The sequence below is a fragment of the Macadamia integrifolia genome, chromosome 9 (assembly GCF_013358625.1).
Source record: "Macadamia integrifolia cultivar HAES 741 chromosome 9, SCU_Mint_v3, whole genome shotgun sequence".
NCBI classification, from domain to species: domain Eukaryota; kingdom Viridiplantae; phylum Streptophyta; class Magnoliopsida; order Proteales; family Proteaceae; genus Macadamia; species Macadamia integrifolia.
The window spans coordinates 31495954-31507505 of NC_056565.1; the positions used below are offsets into that span (position 1 = coordinate 31495954).

Consider the following 11552-nt stretch of genomic DNA (forward strand, 5'->3'; position numbering starts at 1 on the left):
CCCTCATTGAGCAAATTGGAAGCTCACCCCACATATATGCCCCCTTTTTAATGATGATGCAGGTACCATTGCACCTATGGCTTGTGACCCATTACCCTTTGGGCCGGAGCATGGAGTGAGCGATTGGTGAATGCCAAAAGTGGAGAAGCACTACCAAGACTGTGCTTGTGACCACTGGCTTATGCTGCACCCTAAGGAGCATGTGCACTTTTGGTGATTTTGATACCAAATGATACTATTCTTTTGGGCTTATGTATGTATAAGTCATGATTATTTGTAAACGGATAAACTTGGTTATGGATATGTACATTGTCACTAGATGTTCCCTATTTTACTTATGATTCCACTATTATACTCTGATTCTGCTGCTATTAGTTGGTTTGTGTTGTGAGATTGTGAATCGTTAAGGTACTGCTATCAGAGATCCTGGTAGGTTCGTAAGACGGGCAAGCATCTTACTCACACCATCGGTATTCCTATATGGTAAGTCAGGTTTACTAGAAGTGGGGTGTGACAACTCCCATTTATTCATATTAAGTACCCTCTCTTGATATTTTGAGGACAAGGGGATACTTTCTCAACCCTAATGTGTGTCCACGCTCCACACCTTATCACAATCCACAAAGGTCCATGGTACCTACAAGGGTATAGTGCTGCACAATGTAGGTGGTATTCCCTACCCTGTACATTGGGCCTCAGGAATACAAGCTAATTCCAGGCAGAAGTCAGCTAGTCTCGATCAGAGCCTCAATCCCTCGGCTAACTCCTAGGCTAGTAACTCCGGGTAGTCAGGCATATAGTATGTCGTATCCTACTACAATCCATCTCTGGGTATAGTACCATGAAAGTGTAATGTTGATTAGGCACCCACATATCGGGATTAGTCAGTACCTATCTCCCTATTGACAAGGGGTTTGTAGCACTTGGCTAGTGAAATCCTAGCCCACAATGTCTATATGATGCACTTTCACCATCCATATAACACAATAACACAAAGCACATATTTGAGATTTAAAAGTAACCACAAGCGTATGGATCATCATAGCTACGGGTCGAACACAAGGAAGCAACCACTTTATTTTTATCCTCTTCTAGTAAAGAGAAAGTGTATGGTTTGATGATTGTGATCTATTTCTAACTACCACCCTAAAACACATGCATCTAAAAGAACATCCTAACCAACACAACTAGGGAAATTGGAATTGCAATTAAAATTAAAATCCTAACCATTCGCATCTAACCCTAACCATTCATCATCTAGCAATCTAAATACTCAAGGCAAATAAATGAAAAATAAAAATAAAATAAAAATGGCTGAAATAAAATAAATAAATAAAAGGGGAATAAAACTAGAGAGAGGCACAGAAGTAGGTATCTCTACTTAGTCCAAGGAATGCACCGCCAATAGTACTAGCTTCCCTACTTGACCAAAGAGTACTCTTATAAGGGATTTTATACTTAGCTTTAGGGAAATGGATGCAATATAAATAATAAAAATGAAAGGATGGTTCCATGTCTAAAGAGAGGCAAAGCCAAAACATTGTCAAGCCAAGGACCATAGGGGGAAGGGAAAGCATTAAAGTAAAACTGAAAATTAAAATCCTAAATTAAGAATGATGGGTAGCAAGAAGAGGGAATGAGAAAGGGGAGAGAAGACTAATGTAGAAGCCTACCTACTTGAACTTCAACTCTTGAATTAAAACTTTGTTGGTTTGAGATACTACTAGCCCTAAAAACTAGATTTGAAATAAACCAAATCTGGAATTGCTAGGCCTGGAGAAAATAAATCTTGAAGAGAAACTTGTACTTGAATAGAGATGCTCCAAAGCTCGGTTCTTGTCACCTAGATTAAGCCTTGAACTAGAAAATTAAATTACAACTTGAATAACTTGAATAGCATAAAAACAGTAAAAATGAAAGACATTGCATCAATGAAATAAAACCAATTACAAAAGTGTTTGAAGCAAAAAACTAAAGTACTAGAACTAGAGAAAGAGCACAACTAAAAATAGAGAAGGACTGAAGGAGGATGCGCTTCCCTCCCGTGGTCGACTCTCTTTTATAGGGAATAAGAGAATTTTAGTTTCCTAAAAAGTGGGATTTTTTTTTATCCTTGGTGATGAGGTGGAGGATAGGAGAGGAGAGAAAGGGAGAGAACGTATGAGAGAGAACTCCCATGATTTTCCTTCCTTTTTTTTCCTATATTTTCTCTTTTTTTTTTCCCTTAAACTAGTGCAAAGCCCCTCTTGGCCAATTTTCTCTTCTTCCTTTGATCGATTTGGACAATCTTTTATTTCAATTGGAAATTCCATCCATGCCCTCGGTCTTTGAGTAAGTGGAAAGTATGAGATCTTCAACAAATCTCCAAAAGAAATAGGAGAGAGAAAGTCTTTAACACACAAGGGAAGGAAAGAGAGTGTAGCGCCCAAGTGTGTGGGTCCTTCCATCTTTGTTGGCATCTTGGAATGTCTCTTATACCCCTGGGACAACTTTATAAGGGCTGGGCCTGCATCTCGGTTATGTTCTGGTCCATTATTCTTTTTTTGGCTCGAAAAATAATCACGTGTACAAGTGCCTAAACGAATGTATACTTTTAATGCGACACACCCATCTTGCTCAAAATTTTATCCTCTTCATAGCTATGAGAAGAAACATGACCTCTTTATGTGTAAAGTTGGAGATATGGTGCCCGAAAAACCTAATGTAGCTCCATTTTAATTATGTAAAAATGCATACTTTATAACTTAAGAGTTCACACATAAATGTGCTCATCAGAATTCCCCCACACTTAGACTTTGCTAGTCCTCGAGCAAAACAAAAAGAATAAAAAGTAAAAAACAAAACGTAACTCACTTTCGTTGGAATCATGATTGCACTTACCATGTGCAATAAGCCTTTAAACTCCTAGGTCACTCCTAGTGAACGAGTTGTGTCTCGTGGGTGTTTGCAATGAATATACACCCAAAATTCAGAAAAATCAAATCCCAACCTTGGCTAGAAGTAAGAGTCATACCAATCCGTAGCAAAGATAATTTCTCTTACACCTGATCTAGGGACCCCCACACTGAATTTTTATTACCCCATATCAATTTCAGACACCAGAATATTTCTTAATTCGGATCTCACCTTATCTCTTTCAAAACATCTTTATCTCAAGGCAAGATCACTTGTGAAGTAATAGGGAACTAAGAACTAAGGCATTGGAGTGTTTTTTACTAAACATTTTACCAAGGCATTGATGACATTTGTACACACTTTCCTACTATGTGGTTTTTTTTTTTTTTTTTTTTTTTTTTTTTTTTTATAATAAACTCTATCCTACTCCACTACTATTGGTTTGAATGACATGGTGCAGCAAACACTAGACACCCAAGTTACTATACAACTTCATTTTTTTGCATATGCCCACATAGACAATGATGCTAGAGTTCTTTCAAAAATTTCTTCCCTAAGAGTTTCGATCAAGGCACCATGCTTTCTGAAGCACAATGCCTTATCTAGTTCTAAAGAAATAAACTCTTAGTTTTCATTTATATCACTTTCCACACTTCATTTAAAATTGTGTATTTGTTAATTCATTCCAATCTAAACAGAAGGTTTCAACTCCAAATCAAGAGTACAGGAACCCCATAGACTTACATATGGTCTAAAACCCTAAAACAAGGATTTCTTATTTTTCAAAAGAGAGTTCCCACCTCAAGACACAAGCTTGTTTCTTTTTCTCAACAGGGTTTTTATGTGTTCAAGATGGGTACCTTAATCAAAACTCTTACTTTCGTACATCAAGCAACTGAGTGGTATTGTTTGAATTTTAAAAGTAACCGCAAGCATATGGATCAGTGTAGCTAACAAGTCGAACACAAGGAGAGCAGCCACTTTATTTTAAGCTTCTTCTAGTGACGCAATAGTGTAACAATTGATTATGGTGATCTACTTCTAACTGCCATCCTAACATAAATGCATCTACAAACGTCCTAACCAACACATCTGGGAAAATTAGAATTAAAATTGCAATGAAAATTGAACGACCTAACCATTCAGATCTAGGAATTTAAATACTCAAATCATGCAATTAAAAAGAAAATAAATGAAAGTAAAAGTGCTAAAATAAAAAGTAAATAAATAAAATAAAAAGAGAGAAAAGCTAGAGAGTCACACAAGTAGGTATCTCTACTTAGCTCGAGGGATGCACTATAAATAATACGAGTTTCCCTACTTGACCAGAGAGTACTCTTACAAGGGATTTTCTACTTGGCTTTAAGGGAAGGGATGCAATATAAATAATCAAAATAAAATGATGGTACCATAGCTAGAGAGGGACAAAGCCACCACATAATCTATCCATGGACCTTGGGGGAAAGGGAGAGCAATAATATAAAACTGAAAATTTAAAACTTAATTTAAGAATGAAAGGGTGGAAAAAAGAAGGAATAAGATGGGGTGAGAAGACTATTGTAGAAGCCTACTTACTTGAACTTCAATACTTGAACTTAAAAACTTGATTGAGATTTGAAATACTACCAGTACTAAAAACCAGATCTGAAATAAACCAAATCTAAAATTGCTAGTATCAGAGAAGACAAATCAGAAGAGAAAAAATGAATTTGAAAGACATGCTCCACAACTTGTTCTTGTCACCTAGAACTAAGCCTAGACCTAGAAATTAAAATTATTACACTTTTAAATAACTTGAATAACATGAACCATAAAGAAATAAATATAAAACATTGCATTCATTAAATAAAAATCAATTACAAAAGTGTTTAAAGTAAGAAAAACTTAGAAGAACTAGAACTAGAACTAGAAAGAGAGCACAACTAAAAATTAGTGAAAAAGGAGAGCAAGGGAAGGGAAGGACAACCCTTTAGGGTTTTGTAGACTTCATTATATAGGGAATAGGAGAGAGAGGAAGACATCTAAGGGTTGATCCCCTTGGACGATTTTGATGTGGTGGAGGAGAAGAGAGGAGGAGAGAAAATAGGAAGTAGGGGATTTTTCTTATTTCTTACCTATTTTCCTATTTTTTTTTCTTCTCTTTTATGCACAATCTCTTGGATAAATTTTTGTGATGAGGTGGAGGAGAGATAAGAGAGAGAGAGAATTGTAGGAGAGGAGATCTCCTACAATTTTAATATTATTTTTCTATTTTTTCCTATTTTTCTCCCTTTTCTCCTTTTTTTCTCTCTTCAAACTTCCGCACAGCTCTCCTTGGCCGACCTCTATTTTTTTCTTAAATCGATTGTGGTGAGTAGGAGAGAGAAAATTTTTCAAAAAAAACTCCAAAAAAATGGCAGTCAAGAGGTTCAAATTTGAGACCTCCTAATGAGCAAGGGATTTTGCACACCACAACTCACCAACTATGCTCAGTAGTTGTTTTTATCAAAAGAAAATCTTTAATCACTTAAGGGTGTGGTCATTGATCCTTGTTGGCATTTAAAATATTCCTTCTACCCCAAGGACAACTGCAGATGGGCTGATTCTGCATCTTGGTTAAGTTCTGATCCATTATTCTTTTTTTTACCTTAAAAGAATAATCACTTATATGGGTGACCAAATGGATGTGTACTTTTAATTGAACATATCCATCTTACTCAAAATTTCATCCTCTTCATAGCCATGAAAAGAAACAGGACCTCTTTATATGCAAAATTGGAGATATAGCACCCGATAGTCCTTAAGACTTTAAAAATATAAAACCTACAAAAAGAGAGTAAAACCCAAGGTAGCTCCATTATAAATATATAAAATGTATATTTTCTACCCTAGATTTGACACATAAATGTGCTCATCAGTATGATCATTAGCCAAAAGCCAAAGTAGGACTTATATCCTTACCAAGTTAAAAAACAAAAAAGAAAAACAAACTCAAACAAAGGGGAAAAAAAAAACAAAAGGCAAAAAGAAACTGGTTTGCCTCCCCCACACTTAAGTCATGCAATGTCCTCAATAGATGGAAAAAAAAAAATAAAAGCAAACACAATGCAAGGGGGTCATACCTGATAAAAGTTAGTCATTTGTATAAAGAGGTTCATGGAGATCCATGACTTCTTTACTAGCAGCAGTGGAAAGCTCAAGGAATGGTTTTAAACACTGACCATTAACCTTCGAATAACCTTGTTCCTGGATTCAAAATCTCTACAGCCCCATAGGGATATACATTATGTACAATAAAAGGGTCATCCCATCGGGATCTAAGCTTACCAGGGAAAAGATGTAATTGAGAGTTGTACAATAAGACCTTATCACAATTGTAAAAGATTTACGCAAAATGTACTTATCATGGAAGGCTTTGGTCTTTTCCTTGTAAATCCTAGAACATTCATAGGCATCATTGCTAAGTTCCTCCAACTCAGATAGTTGGAGCTTACGATAAATACCTACATCAGACAAATAAAAAATGAGCTTCTTGATGGCCCAAAAATCCTTATGCTCCAACTCAACTGCTAAGTGACAGGCTTTTCCATACACCAAATGATAGGGAGATTGACCAAGGTCAATCTTGAATGCAGTTTGATGGGCTCACAAGGCATCATTGAGCCTAAAGGACCAATCTTTACAGTTGGGATTAACAGTTTCCTCCAGGATTTGTTTGATTTATCTATTAGACACCTCCACTTGGCCACTAGTTTGGGGGTGATAAGGGGTAGCTAACTTATGGGTGATCCCATACTTTTTCATCAAGGCCTCAAAAGGCCGATTACAAAAATGAGTACTCCTATCACTAATTATAGCACATGGTGTATCAAAGTGAAAAAAAAATGTTCTCTTTGAGAAACTTGACGCCACTTTGTGGTCACTAGATTTATAAGGTATGGCCTCTATCTATTTAGAAACATAATCAGTGGCCAAAGTATATTCAAATTCTTGAAAGAGTTAGGGAATGGTCCCAAGAAATCGATGCCCCACACATCAAAGATTTCAACTACTAAAATAGGCTTGAGAGACATCATGTTCCCCTTATTGATATGGGAAAAAGACTAGCAGCCAGGACAAGCCTTGTAAAAATTAAAAGCATCACGAAAAAGAGTGGGCCAAAAAAATCTATATTGAAGAACCTTTACGGTAGTCTTCTTAAGGCCAAAATGTCCACCACATGCATGATCATGGTAAAAAGATAAAATTGAGTGCTGTTCATGATCTGGCACATACCGTCGGATAATTTGGTCAGGATAAACATTAAAAAGATAAGGATTGTCCCAAAAGAAATGTTTAACTTGTGAAAGAAACGATACCTATCTGTGGACTAGTGATCCGGAGTCACACCCGAAACTAAAAAATTGATAATGTTAGCAAACCATGGTTCACCCACTGTCAGTAACTGTTCATCAAGAAAATTCTCGTTGAATGGAGAATCGACAATCAAGGAATTGGGAAGTCAGGATAAATGGTTTACAACTAGGTTTTTAATTCCTTTCTTATCCCAAATTCTCAAATCAAACTCTTGTAAAAGTAAAACCCACCTAATAAGATGGGCTTCGGAATCCTTCTTCTGAACAAGGTATCTAAGAGCGGAATATACACCACCACATGTGAACCAAGTAAGATTGAAACTTTTTTAGCGCAAACACAACAACTAAGAATTCTTTTTCAGTGGTTGTATAGTTGAGTTGTCCATCATTTAGGGTCCTACTAGCATAGTAAATGATAGTTGGCAGCTTATTAAACCTTTGATCCAAAATAGCTCCTATGGCTAAATCTAAAGCAACACACATCAATTCAAAAGGTTCAGTCCAAACAGGTGATTAAACAATGGGTGTATTGGTCAACTCCTTCTTAAGTTGCTTGAAGGATTCTAGGCACCCTTTAGAAAACTTAAAAGTTTGATCGTTGGTTAGTAGTGTAGTGAGAGGTCGGGCTAGCTAACTAAAGTTTTTAATAAACCTTCTATAGAAGCTAGCTTGGCCGAGAGACCAGATGTCCTTAATAGATTAAGGATGTAATAAATTATCAATTAAATCCACTTTGGCTTTATCTACTTTAATTCCCTCCTTGGATAGTACATGGTCGAAAACAATACTAGATTTAACCATAAAATGACATTTTTCCCAATTCAAAACCAAATCCTTAGGGCTCGTTTGATAACGTTTCAAGAAACGCATTTCTACTGTTTCTTTGTCTAGAAATGGTAGAAACGGAACAAAAAATGTTTGGTAAAATTGTTTCATTTCACTTGTTTTCAGAAATAGAAATTAAAATTTCTACCTATTTATGGTTCAAGAAATGATCCAGGCGAAACAAGTAAAGTCATTTTTGGAAATGATCCATGGCCACTCTTTTGCTGGTTACTATTGAGTCCTAAAAACATAACTTATCAAACATCTTCAATTCTATTTCTATTTCTAGAAAGAAAAAATTATGTTTTTGCCATTTCTTGAAACAGAAACGGTAGAAACGTTATCAAACGGGCCCTTAGATATGCACCTTTTCAGAATTAGGGAAAGATGGTGAAAACACTCAGAAATAGGAATTCTCATGAATAAAAAATTCCTCCATAAATACTTTCAAGAATGTTTCGATCATGATAAAAATGATGCTCATCATGCATTGTTGGAACGTAGCAGGGGCATTGCAAAGCCCAAAAGGCATATGCTTGTAAGCAAATGTTTCATATAGATATGTAATAAATTATTTGGCATAAATGTCATAAGTTTAGGCCATGGTGAGGATATTTCTGGAGTAGATCCTTGAATCTTTCCGTAAGTTTAGAAAAGGACTCACTATGCTTTTACCTAAACTGGAGGATATCACTTCTAAGCTTATTAAACTTGTGAGTTGGGAAAAACTTCTTGAGGAAGACAATTTTGAATAATTCCCATGTGGTTATGTAATTTGTGGGTAACCCATACAACCACTTCTTAGCTTGGTCTTTCAATGCAAAAGTGATAAACCTAAGCTTAACAGCATCATCAGAAAGCTATTGAATCTCAAAACACAAGCCTCTTCAAATTCCCTGAGGAATAGGTATGCATCCTTAGAGGTCAGCCCATAAAAATGGGGTAACATAGTGATGAATTGAGATTTGAGCTCATAATTATTGTACTAGGCTTATGGTAGAACTATGCAGGAAGGTTGGGGTACTCTAGCAAGGTAGAACCTATCTTTCAAAGTAGGAGGAGGAGGTTGTGGTGGAAGGTTTTGTTGTTAGTCTAGGTTTTCCTATTCTAGCAGGGTAGCTTAGTCTCTTATAATGAAAGGTATTAATGAGAGTATACGTATAGGGTCCCTACTTATTGGATTTTTTCTTTCTAACCGATTCACAGTATTACATACCCACCCAACACTCATGCAACAGAACACTACCTATGGCTAGAATAAGACTACCACATGCACAAAAGAATGGAATTTTTTTTTTTTGATTTTTTGATTTTTTTTTTCTTTTAGTGAGCTTACCGGCAGGGATTCGGGGTTGCTCAATTCTTGAGGTACTACTACAGGGCAAAACCTGTATTTACCATTTTGTAAGGCTTGGCGACCTCCATCGATACAACTATAATGGAAAGTTGTTCTTCTTAGGAATTCAATAATTAATGAAAGAAAAAGAAAATAAAGTACTTTGATTTACCAAAAGAAAGTAAAAAATAACTTGGAACTGTCTCCTCGGCAATGGTGCCAAAAGCCTATTTGAGATTTAAAAGTAACCACAAGCGTACGGACCATCATAGCTATGGGACGATCACAAGGAGGTAGTCACTTTATTTTTAGCTTCTTCTCGTAACGCAAAAGTGTACGGTTTGATGATTGTGATATATTTTTAACTACCACCCTAAAACACATGCATCTAAAAGAACTTCCTAATCAACACAACTAGGAAAATTAGAATTGCAATTGAAATTAAAAATCTAACCATTCACATCTAACCCTAACCATTCATCATCTAGGAATTTAAATACTCAAAGCAAATAAATAAAAAGCAACAAAGAAAAAGTAAAAAAAAAATGGCTGAAATAAAATAAAACAGGAATAAAGCAAGAGAGACACACAAGTAGGTATCTCTACTTAGCATGAGGGATGCACCCCTAATAGTACAAGATTCTCTACTTGACCAGAGACTACTCTTACAAGGGTTTTTTAACGTAGCTTTAGGGAAAGGGGAAAGGGGAAAGGGGAAAGGGGAAAGGGGAAAGGGATGCAATATATAATAAAGTAAAAGGATGGTTCCATGGCTAGAGAGAGGCAAAGCTAAAACATTGTCTAGCCAAGGACCTTGGGGGAAAGGGAAAACATCAAAGTAAAACAGAAAAATAAAATCCTAAATTAAGAATGATGGGTAACAAGAAGAGGGAATGAGAAGGGGGTGAGAAGACTAATGTAGAAGCCTATCTATCTAAACTTCAACTCTTGAATTAAAACTTGGTTGATTTGAGATACTATCAGCCCTAAAAATCATATCTGAAATAAACCAAATCTAAAATTGCTAGGCCTGGAGAAAACAAATCTTGAAGAGAACTTGTACTTGAACAGAGATGCTCCAAAGCTTGGTTCTTGTCACCTAGATCTAATCTTTGAACTAGAAAATTAAATTACAACTTGAATAACTTAAATAGCATAAAAACAGTAAAAATAAAAGACATTGCATCAGTGAAATAAAATCAATTACAAAAGTGTTTGAAGCAAAAAGTAAGAACTAGAACTAAAGAAAGAGCACAACTAAAAATAAAAAAGAAAAGAACTAGAGAAGGACTAAAGGAGGATGCCCTTCCCTCCCTTGGCCGACTCTTTTTTATAGGGAATAGGGGAATTTTAATTTCCTAAAAAGTGGGATTTTTTTGAGATCCTTGGTGATGAGGTGGAGGGTAGGAGAGAAGAGAGAAAATGAGAGAGGAGATCTCCCACGATTTTCCTTCTTTTTTTTCCCTATTTTTTCTCTTTTTTTTTCCTTAAACTTGCGCAAAACCTCACTTGGCCAACTTGCTCTTCTTCCTTTGATCATTTTGGACAATCTTCTATTTTAATTGGAAATTTCATCCATGCCCTCGGTCTTTAAGTAACTAAAAGGTAGGAGATCTTCAACAAATCTCCAAAAAATTAGGAGAGAGAAAGTCTTCAATGCACAAGGGGAGGAAAGAGAGTGTAGCACCCAAGTGTGTAGATCCCTCCATCTTTGTTGGCATCTTGGAATGTCTCTTATACCCTTGGGACAACTGCAAAAGGGCCGGGCCTGCATCTTAGTTCTATTCTGGTCCATTATATTTTTCTGGCTCGAAAAGAATAATCACGTGTACGGATGCCAAAACAAATGCATACTTTTAATGCGACATGTCCATCTTGCTTAGAATTTCATCCTCTTCGTAGCTATAAAAAGAAACAAAACCTCTTTATGTGTAAAATTGGAAATATGACGCCCGTTAGTCCCTAAGGCCTTTTAAATACAAAACTTATAAAAATAAAGGAAAACCTAAGGTAGCACCATTCTAAGTATGTAAAAATGCTTGCTTTATAACTTAAGATTTCACACATAAATATGTTCATCAGTACACTAGGCACTCATCAGTTATGTTGCTTAGCAAAGACCATTAAGTCCCGTGCTTTGTCATGACTGTCTCAAAAGCATG

General features: G+C 36.0%; 1 non-coding gene across 1 annotated transcript; it reads left to right on the forward strand.

Annotated features, from left to right (window-relative positions):
* The first annotated feature begins 8651 nt into the window (after window positions 1-8651).
* Window positions 8652-8758, forward strand: LOC122090309. Its single transcript, XR_006143547.1, has one exon. It is a non-coding gene; the product is annotated as a small nucleolar RNA R71 (small nucleolar RNA).
* The last annotated feature ends 2794 nt before the right edge of the window (window positions 8759-11552 follow it).